This window comes from Delphinapterus leucas, chromosome 11 (genome assembly GCF_059928025.1).
Source record: "Delphinapterus leucas isolate spDelLeu-1000000601 "Yukka" chromosome 11, BTC_Dleu_Yukka2, whole genome shotgun sequence".
NCBI classification, from domain to species: Eukaryota; Metazoa; Chordata; class Mammalia; order Artiodactyla; family Monodontidae; genus Delphinapterus; species Delphinapterus leucas.
The window spans coordinates 30,458,574-30,476,991 of record NC_143139.1 but is presented as its reverse complement, the minus strand read 5'-3'; the positions used below and the strand labels follow the sequence as shown (position 1 = coordinate 30,476,991).

The following is an 18,418-nucleotide window of genomic DNA, read 5'->3' as shown; positions in this document are numbered from 1 at the left end:
AGTTTCGAAAAAGAACAATGAAGATTTGGCTTGAAGGATTTCAAGACTTACTAAAAAGTTACAGTAATCAAGATAATGTGGTATTGGTAGGACAGACATACACATGAATGAAACAGAATAGAGTCTAGAAATAAATCCATACATGTATGACCAGTTGATTTTTAACAGAGATACAAAGTTAATTTAATGAGGAAAGGATATTCTTTTCAACAAATGGCACTAGAAAAATTGGCTATCTAAATCAGGGAGAAATGGACCTCAATTCTTACCTCACACCATAAACAATAAATAACTCAAAATGGATCATAGACCTAAATGTAAAACTTAGAATCATAAAACTTCTATAGGAAAATGCAGGAGGAAGTCTTTGTGACTTCAAGATAGACAAATAATTTTTAGGAAGGTAGGACTCAAAAAGCACAGACAATAAAAGAGAAAAATTTTTGATATATTAGAGTTCATCAAAATTAAAATTATCTACTCTGAAAGACACCGTTAAAAGAGTGAAAAGCATACAAACTAGAAGTAATATTTACAGACCAGAAGTAACTATTTACAATACATGCATCTGACAAAGAACTTTATGAATAAATAATTTTTACAACTTAATAATAAGATAAGGAAACAATAACCCAAATAAAGACCAAAAGATTTGAACAGACACTTTACAAAACACAATATAGAGATGGCGAATAAGCACATAATGAGATGTTTAACATTGTTAGTCATCAGAGAAATGCAAGTAAAAATCACTGTGACATGCCACGCCACAGCTAACCACTAGAATGAAATGAAAAAGACTGACCACTACCAAGTGTTAGTGAGGTTGCAAAGCATGTTTGTGGGAATGTAAACTGGTACAAACACTTTGGAAATCAGCTGGGAAGTTTCATATAAAGCTTATCATACATTTTCTGTACAATCCAGTAATCAACTACTACATATTTACTCAAGTATGATAAAAACATGTGTCCAAGAAAGATTTATATGTTATTGTTCATAGCAGCCTCATTCATAATAGACAAAACTGGAAACTACTCCAAAGATGACATCAATAAGTGAATGGATAAACAAACTATGATATACCCTAACAGTTGAATACCACTCAGAAATAAACAAAATGAATGACTGGTATATCCAATACCTTGGTAGAATTTCAAAACACTATATTGGGCAGAAGAATCTAGACACAAAGCAATATATAATGTATAGTTGTCTTTATTTGAAATTCTGGAAAAGCAAAACTAATCTCCAGTGACCAAAAGCAGATCCTAAGATACAAAATTACATTTTTCTAGTTGTTTTCAAAGGGCAGACTGATTCTTCTTTTAGCAAGCAGCATTTGGTGGCACCATGAGCTACTGCAAGATTCTCCTGGTAGTTATTAAAAGCCAAATTCTGAATACCTTTATCAGTTTACCTTTGAAAGTGAATGATTAGCCAAGCTCATACATTCATCATGTCTTCTAGCCATGCTTTATTTAAAAATTTTTAATCTTTTAATTTTAAATAATTTTAGATTTACAGGCAGCTTTAAGAAATTAAGGGTGAGTGTTAGCAGCATCATAGCATTGTGGGATGGTTCCTTTGTCTATGCCCTTCAATCTACATCTAGTTAAACATCCATAACTCAACAAGGGTTCCTCCGCCCAACACAGCAAGATGCTGGAGAGATCCATACATCTGTGCATCTGAACATGGGTAGATCGGAACACATAGAGGAGGTGGAACCAGGGAAACAGCAGAGATGGTGCCCACAATCCTGGTCCCTGGCCACAGTGGCTGAGGCCACATCCCCAGACAACCCAGTAACAGCAGTGGAGGTAGTGCGCATGACTCCAGCCTCCCAGTCACAGTAGCACCCACAGGAAGGGAACTGGGCAGAGGTGGCAGGTCCTGTAAGCTTGGGCCCTCTAGCCACAGCGATGTAACTCAGGCCACCCTGTTACAGTTTGTTCCTTTTTATTGCTAACTAGTATTGCATAGTACCAGATGTATCATTTTTTAACCATTCACCAATTGAGGGACATCTGGGTTGTTTCCCATTTTAAATGCTAAAAAGTTATTTTCAAATATCTTGATTTCATTATTACATGACAAGACTTATAACAACTAAATTGTTTCCCATATGTAATTTAAGCACTTAGGAGAATTTTCAAATATTATGTTGTTGACCGTTTGTATACTGTCTAAAGTACCCTTGAGATTTTTTTCCTGAGTTGAACTATAGGGAAGTTTTCTTGAAGAATTTATAGCTTTTCAAGCACAGTAGAATTTCATTTATCTAGCACCTAGATCTATCTCAGATTAGATTTTATCTCAACTGAAAACATGCCTTTTTATGGACATTTTATAATATGCAGATAATGATAAATGTAGTCAACATCCTGTGTCGCTTCTAATTGGAGCCTAGGGAAAATGTATCCAGTAGCATTTAGGGGAAAAGGACAGAATGCCCTTTTGTCCTGGAAAAGGGTAATTCATCAGGCACCTAGGGTCAGTTAGATCATTTCCCTTAAGAATACCTTACACTTTGTTGGACAAAGGTATGGTTCCGACATATCCTTCATTTCATTTTCAAAAGGATTGAGAGCTTTTGGTCTGATGGTTCAGCTTCAGAGGTTTCAGGCAAGATCAGGGAAATCAACTCTAAAATATAAACTTCTCAACAAATTTTTATTAATTTTTTGATTTTGAAATTATATTCTCAGGAGCCTGTTTTATGCATTCATATACAAATGATCTTGTGATTTTAAATAATCTGTTCTGCTATAGCTAAGATTTTGTCACTCTAAGCTTTCTCAGGCAGCAGCCAATATCAGAAAGAAGGTTGTAAAATTTTCAGGCAAGCTGCTATAGCTAAGAAGAGTGTTTAATGAATACACCAGCCATTAATTGTCTCTTGCTGATTTATCCATTTACCCATGAAACTAGGTGAATTCTCCCCACAGCTTTCTGCTCTCTGCCTATGTTTCTAAAATGTCCATTCAGCTATCTTTCCTTTTTCCATTCAGCAAACAAAAGTGAAGACAAGGCCAGGTAACTCCTTTCTCTGTCATTTGTCTAAGACCTTGACTGAATTGCCCACTTAGATCCAGTTTCCTTGGTACCTGAGTTATTGAGGAGGTGCCACCCCCCCAAACTCCCTTCACTTCCCTTTGCCTTTTAATGAACAGATTGTTTATGCAGAATAGATTTTTATTGAGGTATAGTTGATTTAAAATATTATATAAGTTTTAGGTGTACAACTTAGTGATTCACAATTTTTGAAGATTATACTCCATTTATAGTTATTATAAAATATTGGCTATATTCCCTATGCTGTACAGTATATCATTGTATTTCATTTATTTTACACATAGTTGTTTGCACTTCTTAATTCCCTACCCCTATCTTGCCTCTCCCCTCTTCTGTCTTTGCACTGGTAACCACTAGTTTGGTCTCTATGTCTGTTTCTTTTTTGTTGTATTTACTAGTTTGTGTTATTTTTAGATTTCACACATAAGTCATATCATACAGTATTTGACTTTCTCTACCTGACTTATTTCACTAAGCATAATACCATCCAAGTTCATCCATGTTGTTGCAAACTGCAAAATTCCATTCTTTTTTATGGTTGAGTAGTATCCAGTTGTACATATATATACCACATCTTCTTTATCCATTCATCTATTGATGGACACTTAGATTGCTTCCACGTGCTGGCTATTGTAAATAATGCTGCTAATAACATTGAGATGCATGTATCTTCTCAAGTTAGTTAGTTTTCATTTTCTTCAGATAAGTACCCAGGAGTAGAATTGCTGGATCATATGGTAGTTCTATTTTTAGGTTTTGAAGAACCTCCATACTGTTTTCCACAGTGGCTGCACCAAATTACATTCATACCAACAGTATACAAGGGTTCCCTTTTCTCCACATCTTTCCCAACATCTGTTATTTGTGGTCTTTTTGATGATAGCCATTCTGACAGGTGTGAGGTGATATCTCGTGTTTTTTTATTTGTATTTCCCTGATGATTAGTGATGTTAAGCACCTTTTCATGGGCCTGTAGGCCACCTGTATGTCTTCTTTGGAAAAAGGTCTGTTCAGGTCTTCTAGCCAATTTTTTAATCAGATTGTTTGGTTTTTTGATATTGAGTTATTTGAACTATTTGTATTTTTGGATATTAACCCCTTATCACTCATATCATTTGCAAAGCTCGCATTCAGTGTGTTGTCTTTACATTTTGTCAGTGGTTTCTAGTGCTATGCAAAAGCTTTTAAGTTTAATTAGGTCCCATTTGTTTATTTTTGCTTTTGTTTCCTTTGCCTTAGGGGACAAATCCAAAAGAATACTACTGTGATTTATGTCAAAGTGTTTTACCTATGTTTTCTTCTACAATTTTTATGGTTTCTGGGCTTACATTTAGGTTTTTAATCCATTTTTAATTTACTTTTGTATATGGTGTGAGGAAGTGTTCTAATCTCATTCTTTTACGTGTAGCTTTCCAGTTTTCCCAGCACCACTTACTGAAGAGACTGTCCTTTCTCCATTTTATATTCTTGCCTCCTTTGTCATAGATTAACTGGCCATAAGTGTGTGGGTTTATTTCTGAGCTCTCTGTTATGTTCTAAGGATCTATGTGTCTGTTTTTCTGCTGGTACCATACTATTTAGATTACTATAGTTCTGTAATATAGTCTGAAGTCAGGGAGGGTGACACCTCTAGCTCTGTTCTTTTTTCTCAAGATTGTTTTCACTATTTAGAGTGTTTTGTGTTTCCATACAAATTCATTACTACAAACAACTATATGCCAATAAAATGGATAACCTATAAGAAATGGACAAATTCCTAGAAATGTACAGTCTCCTGAGACTGAACCAAGAAGAAATAGAAAATATGAACAGACTCATTACCAGTACTGAAATTGACCAGTAATAAAAACTCCCAACAAATGAAAGTCCAGGACCAAATGTCTTCACAGGTGAATTCTACCAAACATTTTGAGGAGAATTAACATCTGTCCTTCTCAGACTATACCAAAATATGGCAGAGGAAGGAATGCTTCTGAATGCATTCTAAGAGGCCAGAATCACCCCGATACCAAAACCAGAGAAAGATATCAAACACATACAAAAAGGTTACAGGCCAATATCACTGATGAACATAGATATAAAAATCCTCAACAAAATATTAGCAAACTGAATCCAACAATACATTAAAAATATACACCGTGATCAAGTAAGATTTATCTCATGGATGCAAGGATGTTTCAGTATCCACAAATCAGTCAGTGTGATACATCACGTTGACAATTTGGAGAATAAAAACCATACGATCATCTCAATAGATGCAGATAAAGCTTTTGACAAAATTCAACATCCATTTATGATAAAAAGTCTCCAGAAGGTGGGTATAGAGGGAACATAATTCAACATAATAAAGGCCATATATGATAAGCCAATGGCAAACATGACACTCAGTGTTGAAAAGCTGAAAGCATTTCCTCTAAGATCAGAAGCAAGACAAGGATGCCCACTTTTGCTGCTTTTTTTCAACATAGTATTAGAAGTTTTAGCCAACAGTGGTCAGACAAGAAAAATAAAAGGAATCCAGGTTACAAAGGGAGAAGTAAAACTGTCACTTTTTGCAGGTGACATGATACTATACACAGAAAATCCTAAAGATGATACCAAAAAACTACTAGAGCTCATCAGTGAATTTGGTAAAGTTGCAGGATACAAGATCAGTATACAGAAATCTGTTGCATTGCTATACAGTAACAATGAGCTATCAGAAAGAATTTAAGGAAACAATATCATTTACCATTGCATCAAAAAGAATAAACTTAATCTAAGAATAGACTTACCTAAGGAGGTAAAAGACCTGTTGTACTCAAAACCTACTAGGACACTGATGAAAGAAATTGAAGATGACACAAACAGATGGAAAGGTATACTGGGTTCATGAATTAGAAGAATTAATATTGTTAAAATGACCATACTACCCAAGGCAATCTCAGATTCATTGCAATCCCTATCAAAATACCAATAGCATTTTTCAAAGAACAGATTTTTTAATGAGAGCTCTTACCAGTATTTACAGCTTCTTCAAAGCTTTTTTTTTTTTTTTTACACATGTTGCAATAGATCAGTTTTTCAATACAGTTTTTTCAGGCCAATAGCCTGTGGGGGTTAGGACTGTGAAAAGAAAAACAAATCAGAGGCATTAAGAACCTGAAAGAAAGAGTATAATGTGGGTGGCTGCTGCTGCCTGGAAAAGACTCATCATTTATCCTGTGGGCCCTCTTCACAATAGACCCAGAATCCTACTTCTTCCCATCCCTTCCACTTCTTGTACCCTTGTTTCCAGCTACTGTCCTCTCTCCCCTGGATTACTTCAGGAGCCTCCTAACTCATCTGCCTGCGATAGCCCTGGCTCCCGCACAGCCCCCCCTGTACTATGTTCTCCACAAAACTGCCACAGTGACCCTTTAAACTGGAAGCCAGTTCACACTACTGTTCTGTTCAGAACTCTCTCATGGCTTCCCGTGTCACTTGGAATAAAAACCACCCCTACAAAGTCCTACACACTCTGAGCACATGAACACACGCTTCTCTGACCTGGCCTCCCAATGCAGTCTTCCTTGCTCACTTTGCTGCAGCCTCTGTCCTTGCAGATACTGAGCAGGCTTCCATCTTCGGGTTTCACACTTGCCTGTCTTCAGATACCTACAGGGAGTGCTCTCTTCCATCTCAGCTCAATCATTACCTTACATTAGAGCCTTAACTGAGAGCCCTATAAAAATAGCAAACTACCCCTGCCCTATTCCTTGTACTTCTCACTCTGTTTTGTTTCCCTTTTTAGTATTTATAATACTATGTTTATATTTAACATGTAAATACAAACATATTTTTATGTTTATCTGTTTGTTTTCTGTGTGCCCACCTAGAATGTAAGCTCCATGAGAGTAGAGACCTTTTCTGACACCACAGACTAGAAAAATGCCTGGAGCCTAGGAGTCAAGCAGTAAATATTTGTTGAGTAAATTAATTAATTAACCAGTCTGTGTCCCCTTTATGTTACACTGCATTAGCAAAAGTGGCAGAACAACCTAAGAGCAGAGGAAACAGGGAATACTAAAGCAAGCATATGTTTATAACATGAGAATGATAAGTAAATTGGTTTTGACAGATAATAATTATTATTAACCTAGGAGTTTTCGAGAATGAATGTTCAATTCTATCCTCATGATTGTGAAGTTGTCAGTTTTATTTGAAATCCTAGTGTTGCTCTACATAGCTTGAAGTATCTTTAATCAGGTGTTTACAAGATGAGAACTATTATGTTTTTCTGATGAAATGAACCTTTTATTATTATGAATCATTTATGCCTGATAACTATTTTTGCCTCAAAATCCATTATGTCTATTATTGTATAGTTTCACCAGTTTTCTTTTTGTTAATTTTGTTTGTTATATCTTTTTCTTCATTATTATTTCAACTATCTGCATCCATATATTTAAGTACGTCTTCTGAATAGCAAACATAGTATTTTTTTCCCACCATTCTAACCAGTGCCTTTTTATCAAATCACTGCTTGTTTACATTTATCCACATGAAAACCAGTTTTCTGTTATAATTTCTTTCTTTTTTATTGAAATATAGTTGATGTACAATTTTATATTAGTTTCAGGTGTACCTAATGTAATGATTTGACATTTGCATGCATTATGAAATGATCACCATAAGTCTAGTAGTCATCTGTCCCCATACAAAGTTATTACAATAGTATTGACCATATTCCTTATGCTTTATATTACATCCCCATGGCTTATTTATTTTCTAACTGGAGGTTTGTACCTCTTAATTCCCTTCACCTATTTTTCCCAACACCCCCTACCTGCTTCCCTTCTGACAACCACCTGTTTGTTTTCTGTACCTATGAGTCTGTTTTCATTTTGTTTTCTTTGTCTGTTTTTGTTTTTAGATCACACATATAAGTGAGATCACATGGTATTTGTCTTTCTCTGTCTGACTTATTTCACTTAGCATAATACCCTCCAGGTCCATCCATGTTGTCACAAAAGGCAAGATTTCAATTTTTTATGGCTGAGTACTATTTCATTGTATGTGTGTGCACACACGTGTGCATGTGTGTGTGTGTGTGCGTAACATCTGTTTTATCCATTCATCTATCTGTGGGCACTTAGGTTGCTTCCATATCTAAGCTGTTGTAAATAATGCTACAGTGAACATTGGGGTACATTTATCTTTTTGAATTACTATTTTTGTTTTCTTTGGGTGAACACCCAGAAATGAAATTCATGGATCATATGGTAGTTCTATTTTGAATCTTTTGAGGAACCTCCATAGTGTTTTCCACAGTGGCTGCACTAATTTACATTCCCACCAACAGTGCGTGAGGGTTCCCTTTTCTCTAAATCCTTGCCAATACTTGTTATTTATGGCCTTTTTAATAATAGTCTTTCTGACAGGTGTGAAATGATATCTCATTGTGGTTTTGATTTGCATTTCCCTGATGATAAGTGATGCTGAGTATCTTTTTGTATGCCTGCTGCCCATCTGTATGTCTTCTTTGGAAAAATGTCTATGCAGGTCATTTGTCCATATTTTAATTGCATGGTTTCTTTTTTTGATGTTGAGTTGTATGAATTCTTTATATATTTTGGTTATTAACCTCTTATCAAGTGTATCATTTGCATATATCTCCTCCCATTCTGTAGATGGCTTTTTTATTTAGTTGATAGTTTCCTGCCCTGTGCAAAAGCTTTTTATTTGGATATAGTCCCATTTATCTATTTTTGCTTTTGTTTCTCTTGCCTGAGGAGACAGATCCAAAAAAAAATATTCCTAAGTCTGATGTCAGAGAGCCCACTGCCTATGTGTTCATCTAGGAGTTTAATGGTTTCATTTCCTAATTTCAAGTCTTTTATCCATTTGAGTTTATTTTTGTACATTGTGTGAGAAAGTAATTCAGTTTGATTCTTTTGCATGTAGATGTCCAGTTTTCTCAACACCATTTATTGAAGAGTGACTTTTCCCCATTGTATAATCTTACATTCTTTGTTGTAGATTAATTGACCATATATGTGTGGGTTTATTTCTATGCTCTCATTTCTGTTCCTTTGATCTATGTGTCTGTTTCTGTGCTAGTACCACACTGTTTTGATGACTACAGCTTTTTAGTATAGTTCGAAATCAGGGAGCATGATACCTCCAGCTTTATTCTTTGGCTATTGAGTCTTTGTGTTTCCATAAAAACTTTAGAATTATTTGTTCAGTTTTGTTAAAAAAAATGCATTTGGTATTTTCATAGGCATTGCATTGAATCTGTAGGTTGCCTGGGGTAGTAGCAACATTTTAACAATATTATTCTTCCAATCCATGAGCATGATATGTCTTTCCATTTGTTTGTGTCATCTGCAGTTTCTTTCATTAATGTCATATCGTTTTCAGAGTACAAGTATTAACTTTGTATCCTACAACATTACTGAATTCACTTATTTGTTCTAATAGTTTTTGGTAGCATCTTTTGGATTTTCCATGTAGTGTATCATGACATCTGTGAACAATGACAGTTTTACTTCTCCCCTTCTCATTTGGATTCCTTTTATTTTGTATTCTTGTCTGATTGCTGTGGCTAGGATTTCCAATACTATGTTGAATAAAAGTGGCCAGAATGGGCATGCTTATCATCTCTTTGATCTTAGAGGAAATGCTTTCAGCTTTTCACTGTTGAATATGAAGTTGGCTGTCAGTTTGTCATATATGGCCTTTATTATGTTGAGGTAAGTTCCCTCTATATCCACTTTGTTGACAGTTTGTATCATAAATAGATTTTTAATTTTGCCAAAAGCTTTTTTTGCATCTGTTGAGATGATCATATGATTTTTTGTGTGTGTGTGTGGTATGCGGGCCTCTCACTGTTGTGGCCTCTCCCATTGCGGAGCACAGGCCCCAGATGCGCAGGCTCAGCGGCCATGGCTCACGGGCCCAGCCGCTCTGCGGCATGTGGGATCTTCCCGGACTGGGGCACGAACCCGTGTCCTCTGCATGGGCAGGCAGACTCTCAACCACTGTGCCACCAGGGAAGCCCAATCATATGATTTTTATTCTTCTTTTTGCTAATGTGGGGTTTCACATTGATGGATTTGTAAATATTGAACCATCCTTGCATCCCTAGGATTAATCCCGCTTAATCATGGTGTATGATCCTTTTAATGTATTGTTGAATTAGGTTTGCTAATATTTTGTTGAAGATTTTGGCAACTATTTTCATCAGTGATTTTTTTTTTTTTTTTTTGTAGTCTCTTTGCTTTTGCTATGAAGATGATGCTGGCCTTGTACAATGAGTTCAGAACTGTTCCTTCCTCTTCACTTTTTTGGAATAGTTTAAGAAGGATAGGTGTTAACTCTTCTTTAAGTGTTTTGTAGAATTCACCTCTGAAGTCATGTGGCCTGGACTTTTGTTTTTTGGGCGTTTTTTGATTACTGATGCAATTTATTTGCTGGTGATTAGTCTGTTCATATTTTCTATTTCTTCCTGAGTCAATCTTGGGGGATTGTAGACTTCTAGGAATTTATCCATTTCCTCTAGGTTGTCCATTTCATTGGCATATAATTGTTCATAGTAACCTTTTATGATCCTTTGTATTTCTGTGATGTTGATTGTAACTCATCCTCTTTCATTATGATTTTATTGATCTGAGCCCTCTCTCTTTTTTTATTGATGTGTCTGGCTAAATTTTTCCCAGTTTTGTTTATCTTTCCTAGAGACTGTCTCTTGGTTTCATTGATCTTTTCTATTGTTTTTCTAGTCTCTATTTTATTTCTGCTCTGATCTTTATTATTTCTTTCTTTCTACTAACGTTGGATTTTTCATTTTTCTTCTTCTAGTCCCTTTAGGTGTAAGATTAGATTGTTTAGTTGTGATTTTTCTTATTTTCTGAGGTAGACTTTTATCACTATAAGCTTAGAACTGCTTTTGCTGCATATGGTATATTTTGGATTGTTATCCATTTTTATTTGTCTCTAGATATTTTTTAATTTACTATTTGATTTTGTCAGTGATCCATTCGTTGTTTAGTAGTGTATTATTTAGACTCCATATGTTTGGTTTTTGTAGTTTATTTTCTTTTAGTTGATTTATAGTCAATACATTTGTGGTCAGAAAATATATTTAATGTAATTTTAATATTCTTTTTTTTTATTTTAATATTCTTAAATTTTGAGACTTGTTTTGTGGCCTAGCATGTCATCTATCCTGAAGAATGTTCCTTGTGCACTTTTTTAAAAATGTGTATTCTGCCTGTTTTACATGGAATGTTTTCTATATATCTATTAAATTCATCTGGTCTAATGTGCTGTTTACTGCCAGTATTTCTTTATTGATTTTCTGTCTGGATCATCTTTCTATTGATATATGTGGCATGTTAGTCCCCCCAACTATTATTGTCTTACTGTCAATTTCCCCCTTTATGTTTGTTTCTGTTTGCTTTATGTATTTAGGTGCTCCTACATTGGGTGAATATATATTTACAATTGTTATATTTTCTTCCTGGATTGATCCCTTTATCATTATGTAACGCCCTTCTTTGTCTCTTGTTACAGTCTTTGTTTTAAAGTCTGTTTTGTCTGATACAAGTATTGATACCCCAGCTTTCTTTTGATTTCCATTTTCATGGAATATCTTTTTCCATCCTTTCAATTTCACTTTCTGTGTGCCTTTAGATCTGAAGTCAGCCTCTTGTAATCAGCAAATATGCGAGTCTTGTTTTTGTATCCATTCAGCCAGTCTATATCTTTGGATTGGAGCATATTGACCATTTAAATTTAAAGTAGTTATTGTTTGGTATGCACTTATTGCTCTTTTGTTAATTTTTTCTGGTTGTTTTGTAGTTTTATTTATTTATTTTGGGGGGCTCCTTTTGCTTTTGCTCTCTTCCTTTGTAATTTGATGACTGTCTTGAGTGTTATGCTTGAATTCCTTTCTCTTTTTTGTGTGTGTACCTATTATAGGTTTTTGGTTTGTTATTACCATGAAGTTCATATATAACTATATATAACTGTATGTAGTAATACACAAATATACACGTATACACATAAATATATTATTATTTTAAGTTGATAAGCTCTTAAATTCAAACACATTCTAACCACCTTACATTTTTACTACCCCCCAACGTCTAATATTTTTGACATCATATTTTACATCTTTTTATTTTGTGTATCTCAACCTTTTATTGTGGATATAGATGATTTTAACGTTCCTTCTAGCTTTATGAGTTTTTTTAATAAATTTATTTTATTTATTTATTTTTGGCTGCATTGGGTCTTCATTGCTGTGCGTGGTCTTTCTCTAGTTGCAGCGAGCGGGGGCTACTCTTTGCTGTGGTGCACGGGCTTCTCATTGCGGTGGCTTCTCTTGTTGTGGAGCACAGGCTCTAAGTACACAAGCTTCAATAGTTGTGGCACACGGGCTCAGTAGTTGTGGCTCGTGGGCTTAGTTACTCCATGGCATGTAGGATCTTCCTGGACCAGGGCTTGAACCCATGTCCCCTGCATTGGCAGCAGATTCTTAACCCCTGCACCAGCAGGGAAGCCCCTTCTAGCTTTATGAGTTTTTGATTTGCTACCTTTACTGTATGTTTTCTTTTGGCAATGAGATTTTTCCTTTTATAGTTTTTATATTTCTAGTTGTGGGCTTTTCTTTTCCACTTAGAGAAGTCTCCTTAACATTTCTTGTAAAGCTGGTTCAGTGGTACTGAATTGTTTTAGCTTTTTCCTGTCTGTAAAACTCTTTATCTCTTCTTCAAGTCTGAATGATAACTTAGCCAGATAGAGTATTCTTTTTAGAGGTTTTTTTCCTTTCATTACTTTGAGTATATCTTGCCACTCTTCTGGCTTCAAAGTTTCTGCTGTAAAGTCAGCTGGTAGTCTTTTGGGAATTTCCTTCGACTTAACTAGTTACTTTTCTCTTGCTGCTTTCCTAAGGTTCTCTCTCTATCTTTAATTTTTGCCATTTTATTCAACATGTCTTGGTATTGACCTCTTTGGGTTGATCTTGTTTGGGACTGTCTTTACTTCCAGGACCTGGATGTCTGTTTCCTTGCCAGGTTAGGGAAATTTTCAGCTGTTCTTTCTTCAGATAGTTTCTCTGCTTCTTTCTCCCTCTCTTCTCCTATCTCTCCTATGGGATCCCTAAAATATAAATTCAGGTATAGCAGTTATTGTCTCCAAGGTCTCTTAAACTTATCTTCATTTTTTTAATTCTTTTTTTTTTTTCTGTTCAGTTTGGGTGATTTCCACTACTCTGTCTTCTAGATCACTTATCTGTTTCTCTGTAATATCTAATCTACTGATGATTCCTTCTAGTGTACTTTTAATTTCAGTTATTGCATTCTTCAGCTGTTTGGTTCTTCTTCATATTTCATAACTCTGTTGAAATTCTCACTGTGTTCATCCATTCTTCTCCCAGGTTCATTGAGCTTCTTTATGATCATTACCTTGAACTCTTTATTGGGTAGATTGCCTATCTCCGTTTTGTGTAGTTCATTTTCTGAGGTTATTTCTTGTTCCTTCATTTGGAATGTATTTCTCTGTCTCCTCATTTTGGTCAGTTCTCTGTTTATTTCTATGTGTTAGGCAGGTCGTTACATTTCCCAATCTTGGAGAAGTGATCTTATATAGGAGACCTCCTATGTGGCCCAGCAGCACAGTCCCCTCTATGCAACTATATGCTCCTGGGGTACCTTATAAGGGGGTTGTATGTGCTCTTCTGTTGTGGGGCGAGGGGCATGACTACTGTGGGCATGTAGGAGGCTGGGAACCAGCCCTGCCTGGTTGGCTCATGTGGTGACTACAGTTCTGCTCTTATATTGGGCCAGGTCCCTGCCAGACTTTCTGCTTCAGCACCTCAGTGCTGGTGCTGACATTGGGCCAGGTCCCAGCACTAATAGGCTAGAGGGAAGATTCCAAAATAGCACTTGCCAGTGCCAGTGGTATCTCAGTAGAATAAGCTCTCCAAAATGGCTGACTCCCAAGGGAAGTCCCAGTTGCCTCCTGCCTCTCTGTGTGGTTCTCCAAGATCATTAGGTGGACCTGACGCAGACCCCTCTGTGCTGGGAGTCAGAGCATGTGAGATTTTTGCACATGCCCTTAATAATGGAGTCTCTGTCTTGTACTCCTGAAGCTTTTCTGAACATAAGCCCCACTGGCTTTTAGAGCCAGACCTTCTGGGAGTTTGTCTTCCTGGTGCAGGACCCCCAGGCTAAGGAACCCAATGTGGGGCTCAGACCCATGACTCTCTGAGGAGCATCTCTATGATTGTGATATTCCTCCCATTTGTGGGTCACCCACCTGGGAGTCCTGATTATACCCCATCTTTGCCCCTACTACCCATCTCATTGTGGTTCCTTCTTTATGTTTTTAGTTGTGGAAAATCTTTCCTGGTAGTCTCTAGGTCATTCTCATAGATGATTGCTCTGTAAGTAGCTGTAATTTTGGTGTGTCCATGAGAGGAGATTATTTCAGGGTTTTCCTTCTCTACCATATTGGCCACCCCCTCATAATTTCTTGTTCTATATTTTTTTCCTTCTGTTTTTGCTAAACTTACATTCATAAATATATGAATATATGTAAGAAGAAATATATATATTTATTCTTTCTACTGTATCCTTTAGAAGCCTTTTCTGCAAGAGTATTGAGAGACAACTCTACCAAGAGTTGTCTGAAATTTTACTTATTTTTGCATCACTCTTTATTGATAATAACCTGGACATAGAAATCTAGATTTAGGGGTTTTTTCCTCACAATACTTTGAAAATGTCATTTCTTAGTCTTCTGAATAGCCAGCTGCCAGGGTAGTTATCATTCATTTTTAAGTATTCTTTGCTTTCTTTGGATGCTTTAAGCCCTGTTGCTTGTCTTTAGTATTCTGTAGTTCAAATAATGTACCTTGATGTGAATTTAATTTTACTTATCCTGCTAAATGATCATTGTTCTTTCTGAATATGAAGAGTCTTGTTTCTCATCACTTACGAAAAATTCCCAGCATTATATCTCAAAATATTGTCCCTCTCTCCAAATTCTCTCTCTTCTGTCCTTCTGGAATTCCAGTGAGATGCATGTTGGCCTTCACGTTCTGCCTTCTCTGTCTCTTATTTCATGTCTTTTTTAGTTCCATGTTCTGGGACATTTTCTCAGACCATCCAGTTCTCTAATTTTCCTCACTGGTATCTAATCTGATGATTAGCACATCTATTGAAGGATTTCTTTCCAATGACTATATATTTTAAATTATATTTGATTCTTTTTCAAATCTGAATATTTTATGGTGTTTTATTTATATCTTAGATATCTTTTTTTAATCATTTAATTATTTATTTTTGCTTGTAGATGAGTTTTACAGTTTAAAGTTTTTTGCAGCTGTGAATCTGTGATTTATTGTTATCTACTAGCAATTGATCACAGTAGATTTTTTTCCTTACGTGTTCTGTATAATTGTAGCATAAGTTTATTTTCAACATGGTTTTATCTTGACAATCCTTTGTATTGAGATTGTTCTTCCAGAAATTTTTTCCATTTGCTTTTGTTAGGTACTGTGCAGGGCTGTCACCAACCTGCAGGTTGGTCCCTTAAAAGGGCCCCTAGAGTGGCTGCCCTGTGCCCTATATTTCAGTTGGGGGTAGTTGTATGTTACTCCTCTTTTCTGAACACTATTACAAGCAAATTTAGACATTTCTGTCATTTTAGTATCCCAGAGGGCCCATGGAAGATACCTACATTGAGACTTCTTTTCAAATGTAATTATCTTAGATGACTCCATACTGGTTGAATTGCCCTTTTAGTGGGCTTTACTGTCCTAGTACATATTTTTATGTTAATTTATCTAATTGGGCATTCCTAAATCATTCAGTTTATACCAAGAAATTTCAATCTGATGTGAAATTTGGCTTGTAGATATAAACATATATAAATATGTGTATATGGACAAGCTTTCTTGTGTCCCTCTGCCACTGAGTGAAATTTCCTTCTTATACAATTTTATCAAGTACACGATCCTTGTACTAGATAAAATCCAATCTCCTACAAGACCCTATATGAACTGGCCCTTACCTACTTCTCTGGCCTCACCTGCTGCCACTGCATTTCTCTCAGTTCCATGCATCAGTCTTCTTAGTCTTCTGTTTCTCAAACACGTCAAGGTTTTGTTGCTGTTCCCTCTCGTAGAATGTCCCTCCACCATTATCACAGAGATCTAGTTCCTTCTTGCCCTTCAGGTCTCACTTCTCTGCAAGACCAGGGACATGTGAGGCTCAGTGTAAGATGAAAATTTAAGATCCTTTATTAAAAACTTCAAGACAGTGACAGCAGAGCATTAAACCAGCTCTCCTAAGCATGGGCCTGTGCAATCACACGTGTCACACGCTGAAGAAGCTGGCCCCACTTTCCCTGACTAGCCAATTGAATGCCCATTTCCACTTAGTTTTTCTCTATGTTTTTCACTCTGGTATTTCTTTCTTCATGACAATTACCATTATCTGAAATTATTTGCTTACTTATATATTGCCTATCTCCAACTGCTAGAATATAAAATCTATGCAAACAGGGACTTCCATATTGTTCACTGCTGTTGCACCTAGAATGGTGCCTGGCTCCATAAATATTTTCTTTTATGAGTGAATAACTTAGTCCATTATTTTCAGTGTTACAAAAGCAATCTACTTTAAGGGCAGAGATATTCCAGAATGACTTACGCTATCCCTAAAGCCAGAAAATCTCAAACAACATATGTATTTGATAGATATAAAAGTAAACCCACGATCAGAATTTTAAAAGATTACCTTAGAAGCAAGAAAAATATTCTTCCCATTTAGATGCTTGAAGATGGATTATAGGACCCAAGAAAAAGAGAGACCTTAAATGATTTATGTTTTTGTTCATCTAATACGAAATGATTTATGGTGTGTTGTTTATTACAAAAAAAAAAAGAGAGGTAAATGTTACCAAGGTTCCCAAGAACTTGTGAAAGCAAATTTTACTTATGTTTTTTGAATAGCAATTTTATTTTATTCTTTTCAGAGTTCAAGTAAAGCTCAAAACTATCATATAGACTTAAGCAGGTTTTATTGTCTTGAAAATGTCAGTGATATTGAAATTTATCATTAGCATATTCTCTTACTGCTAGATTTCATCATGTTTTTTTTTGATCCAAGGACAGTCAATCCACTATGGTCAGATAACTTAGTACCAAGCCTTACAAGAGGAAATGAATTTGAATTCATTAACTTCTGTGGTTTCCTATACTTATGATTTTACAACTTTATCAGAATGTACTTTAAAATATTTTTATGAATGTGTAAATTATCCTAGACTAAAATCACTTAAAATATTTTCTAGTTTGTTGTTTGATAAATGCACATTTTAATTAAGCTTTTGTTAATTCATAATTGAGAAATAGATTAATGATCTCCCCAATAACAGCAGAAAAACCATGGATTAAAAATGTGACAGTAGGGCTTCCCTGGTGGCACAGTGGTTGAGAGTCCGCCTGCCGATGCAGGGGACGCAGGTTCGTGCCCCGGTCGGGGAAGATCCCACGTGCCGCGGAGTGGCTGGCCCCGTGAGCCATGGCCGCTGAGCCTGCGTGTCCAGAGCCTGTGCTCCGCAACGGAAGAAGCCACAACAGTGAGAGGCCCGCATACCGAAAAAAAAAATGTGACAGTAAATTGACAGCTCTTGTTTTAATCAATTTTCTTTTCAAATTTAGGTGGTAAAGCCTACAGTGTTTTTTTAAAGTGCTGCTCTAGGTATTTAGAGTTTTACAGTGAGGTAACAGGCAAAGTACAAGGCATTTTAATGAAGTGCTGGATATTATACCTGTGATAGGTATAATATTGCTTCATGCCTATGAAATGCATAAGCATGTTCTGGTCATTATCTTGGATTTTTATCTATGCCACCTAGAACCTACCATTAAGTTTACTTTTTTTTTTTAACTGAACATGAATTTCTTTAATATAGTCATTATTACCTCTGCAAATTAACAACTTTTAACAATAAAGGATTTTCCTTCTGTTATTACTAAGCTCTTGAAATAACCTATCATGGGTTTTCTGGTTAGTTATGTTCAATGAATAAATGATAGAAAGTTATAGTTGCAAGTGCCCTTAAAGATGATTGAGTCCAAGGATAGCAACTGTGCCCTTCTCCAGCCATTCCTTCACCATGTCTTGCCCTGGCAGACATTACTATCTAGTTACAGTCTCCTTTCCTAATGGGGTCCAAGCAGCCTGAGAATTTTCCTCAGCACAATATTGATTTTCCACAAACTAGTAATTCCTAGATCCTAGTCTAGTTCTTTCATTATATAGATGAGGAAACTGAATCTCAGACATTTTAAATGATTTGC

The 18,418-nt window shown here is 35.9% G+C and overlaps 1 protein-coding gene across 7 annotated transcripts in view; it reads left to right on the top strand.

The window, feature by feature from the left end:
• SLC2A13 (solute carrier family 2 member 13) overlaps positions 1-18,418 on the top strand; it is a 428,310-nt gene that overhangs the window by 373,017 nt on the left and 36,875 nt on the right. The window lies entirely within an intron of this gene.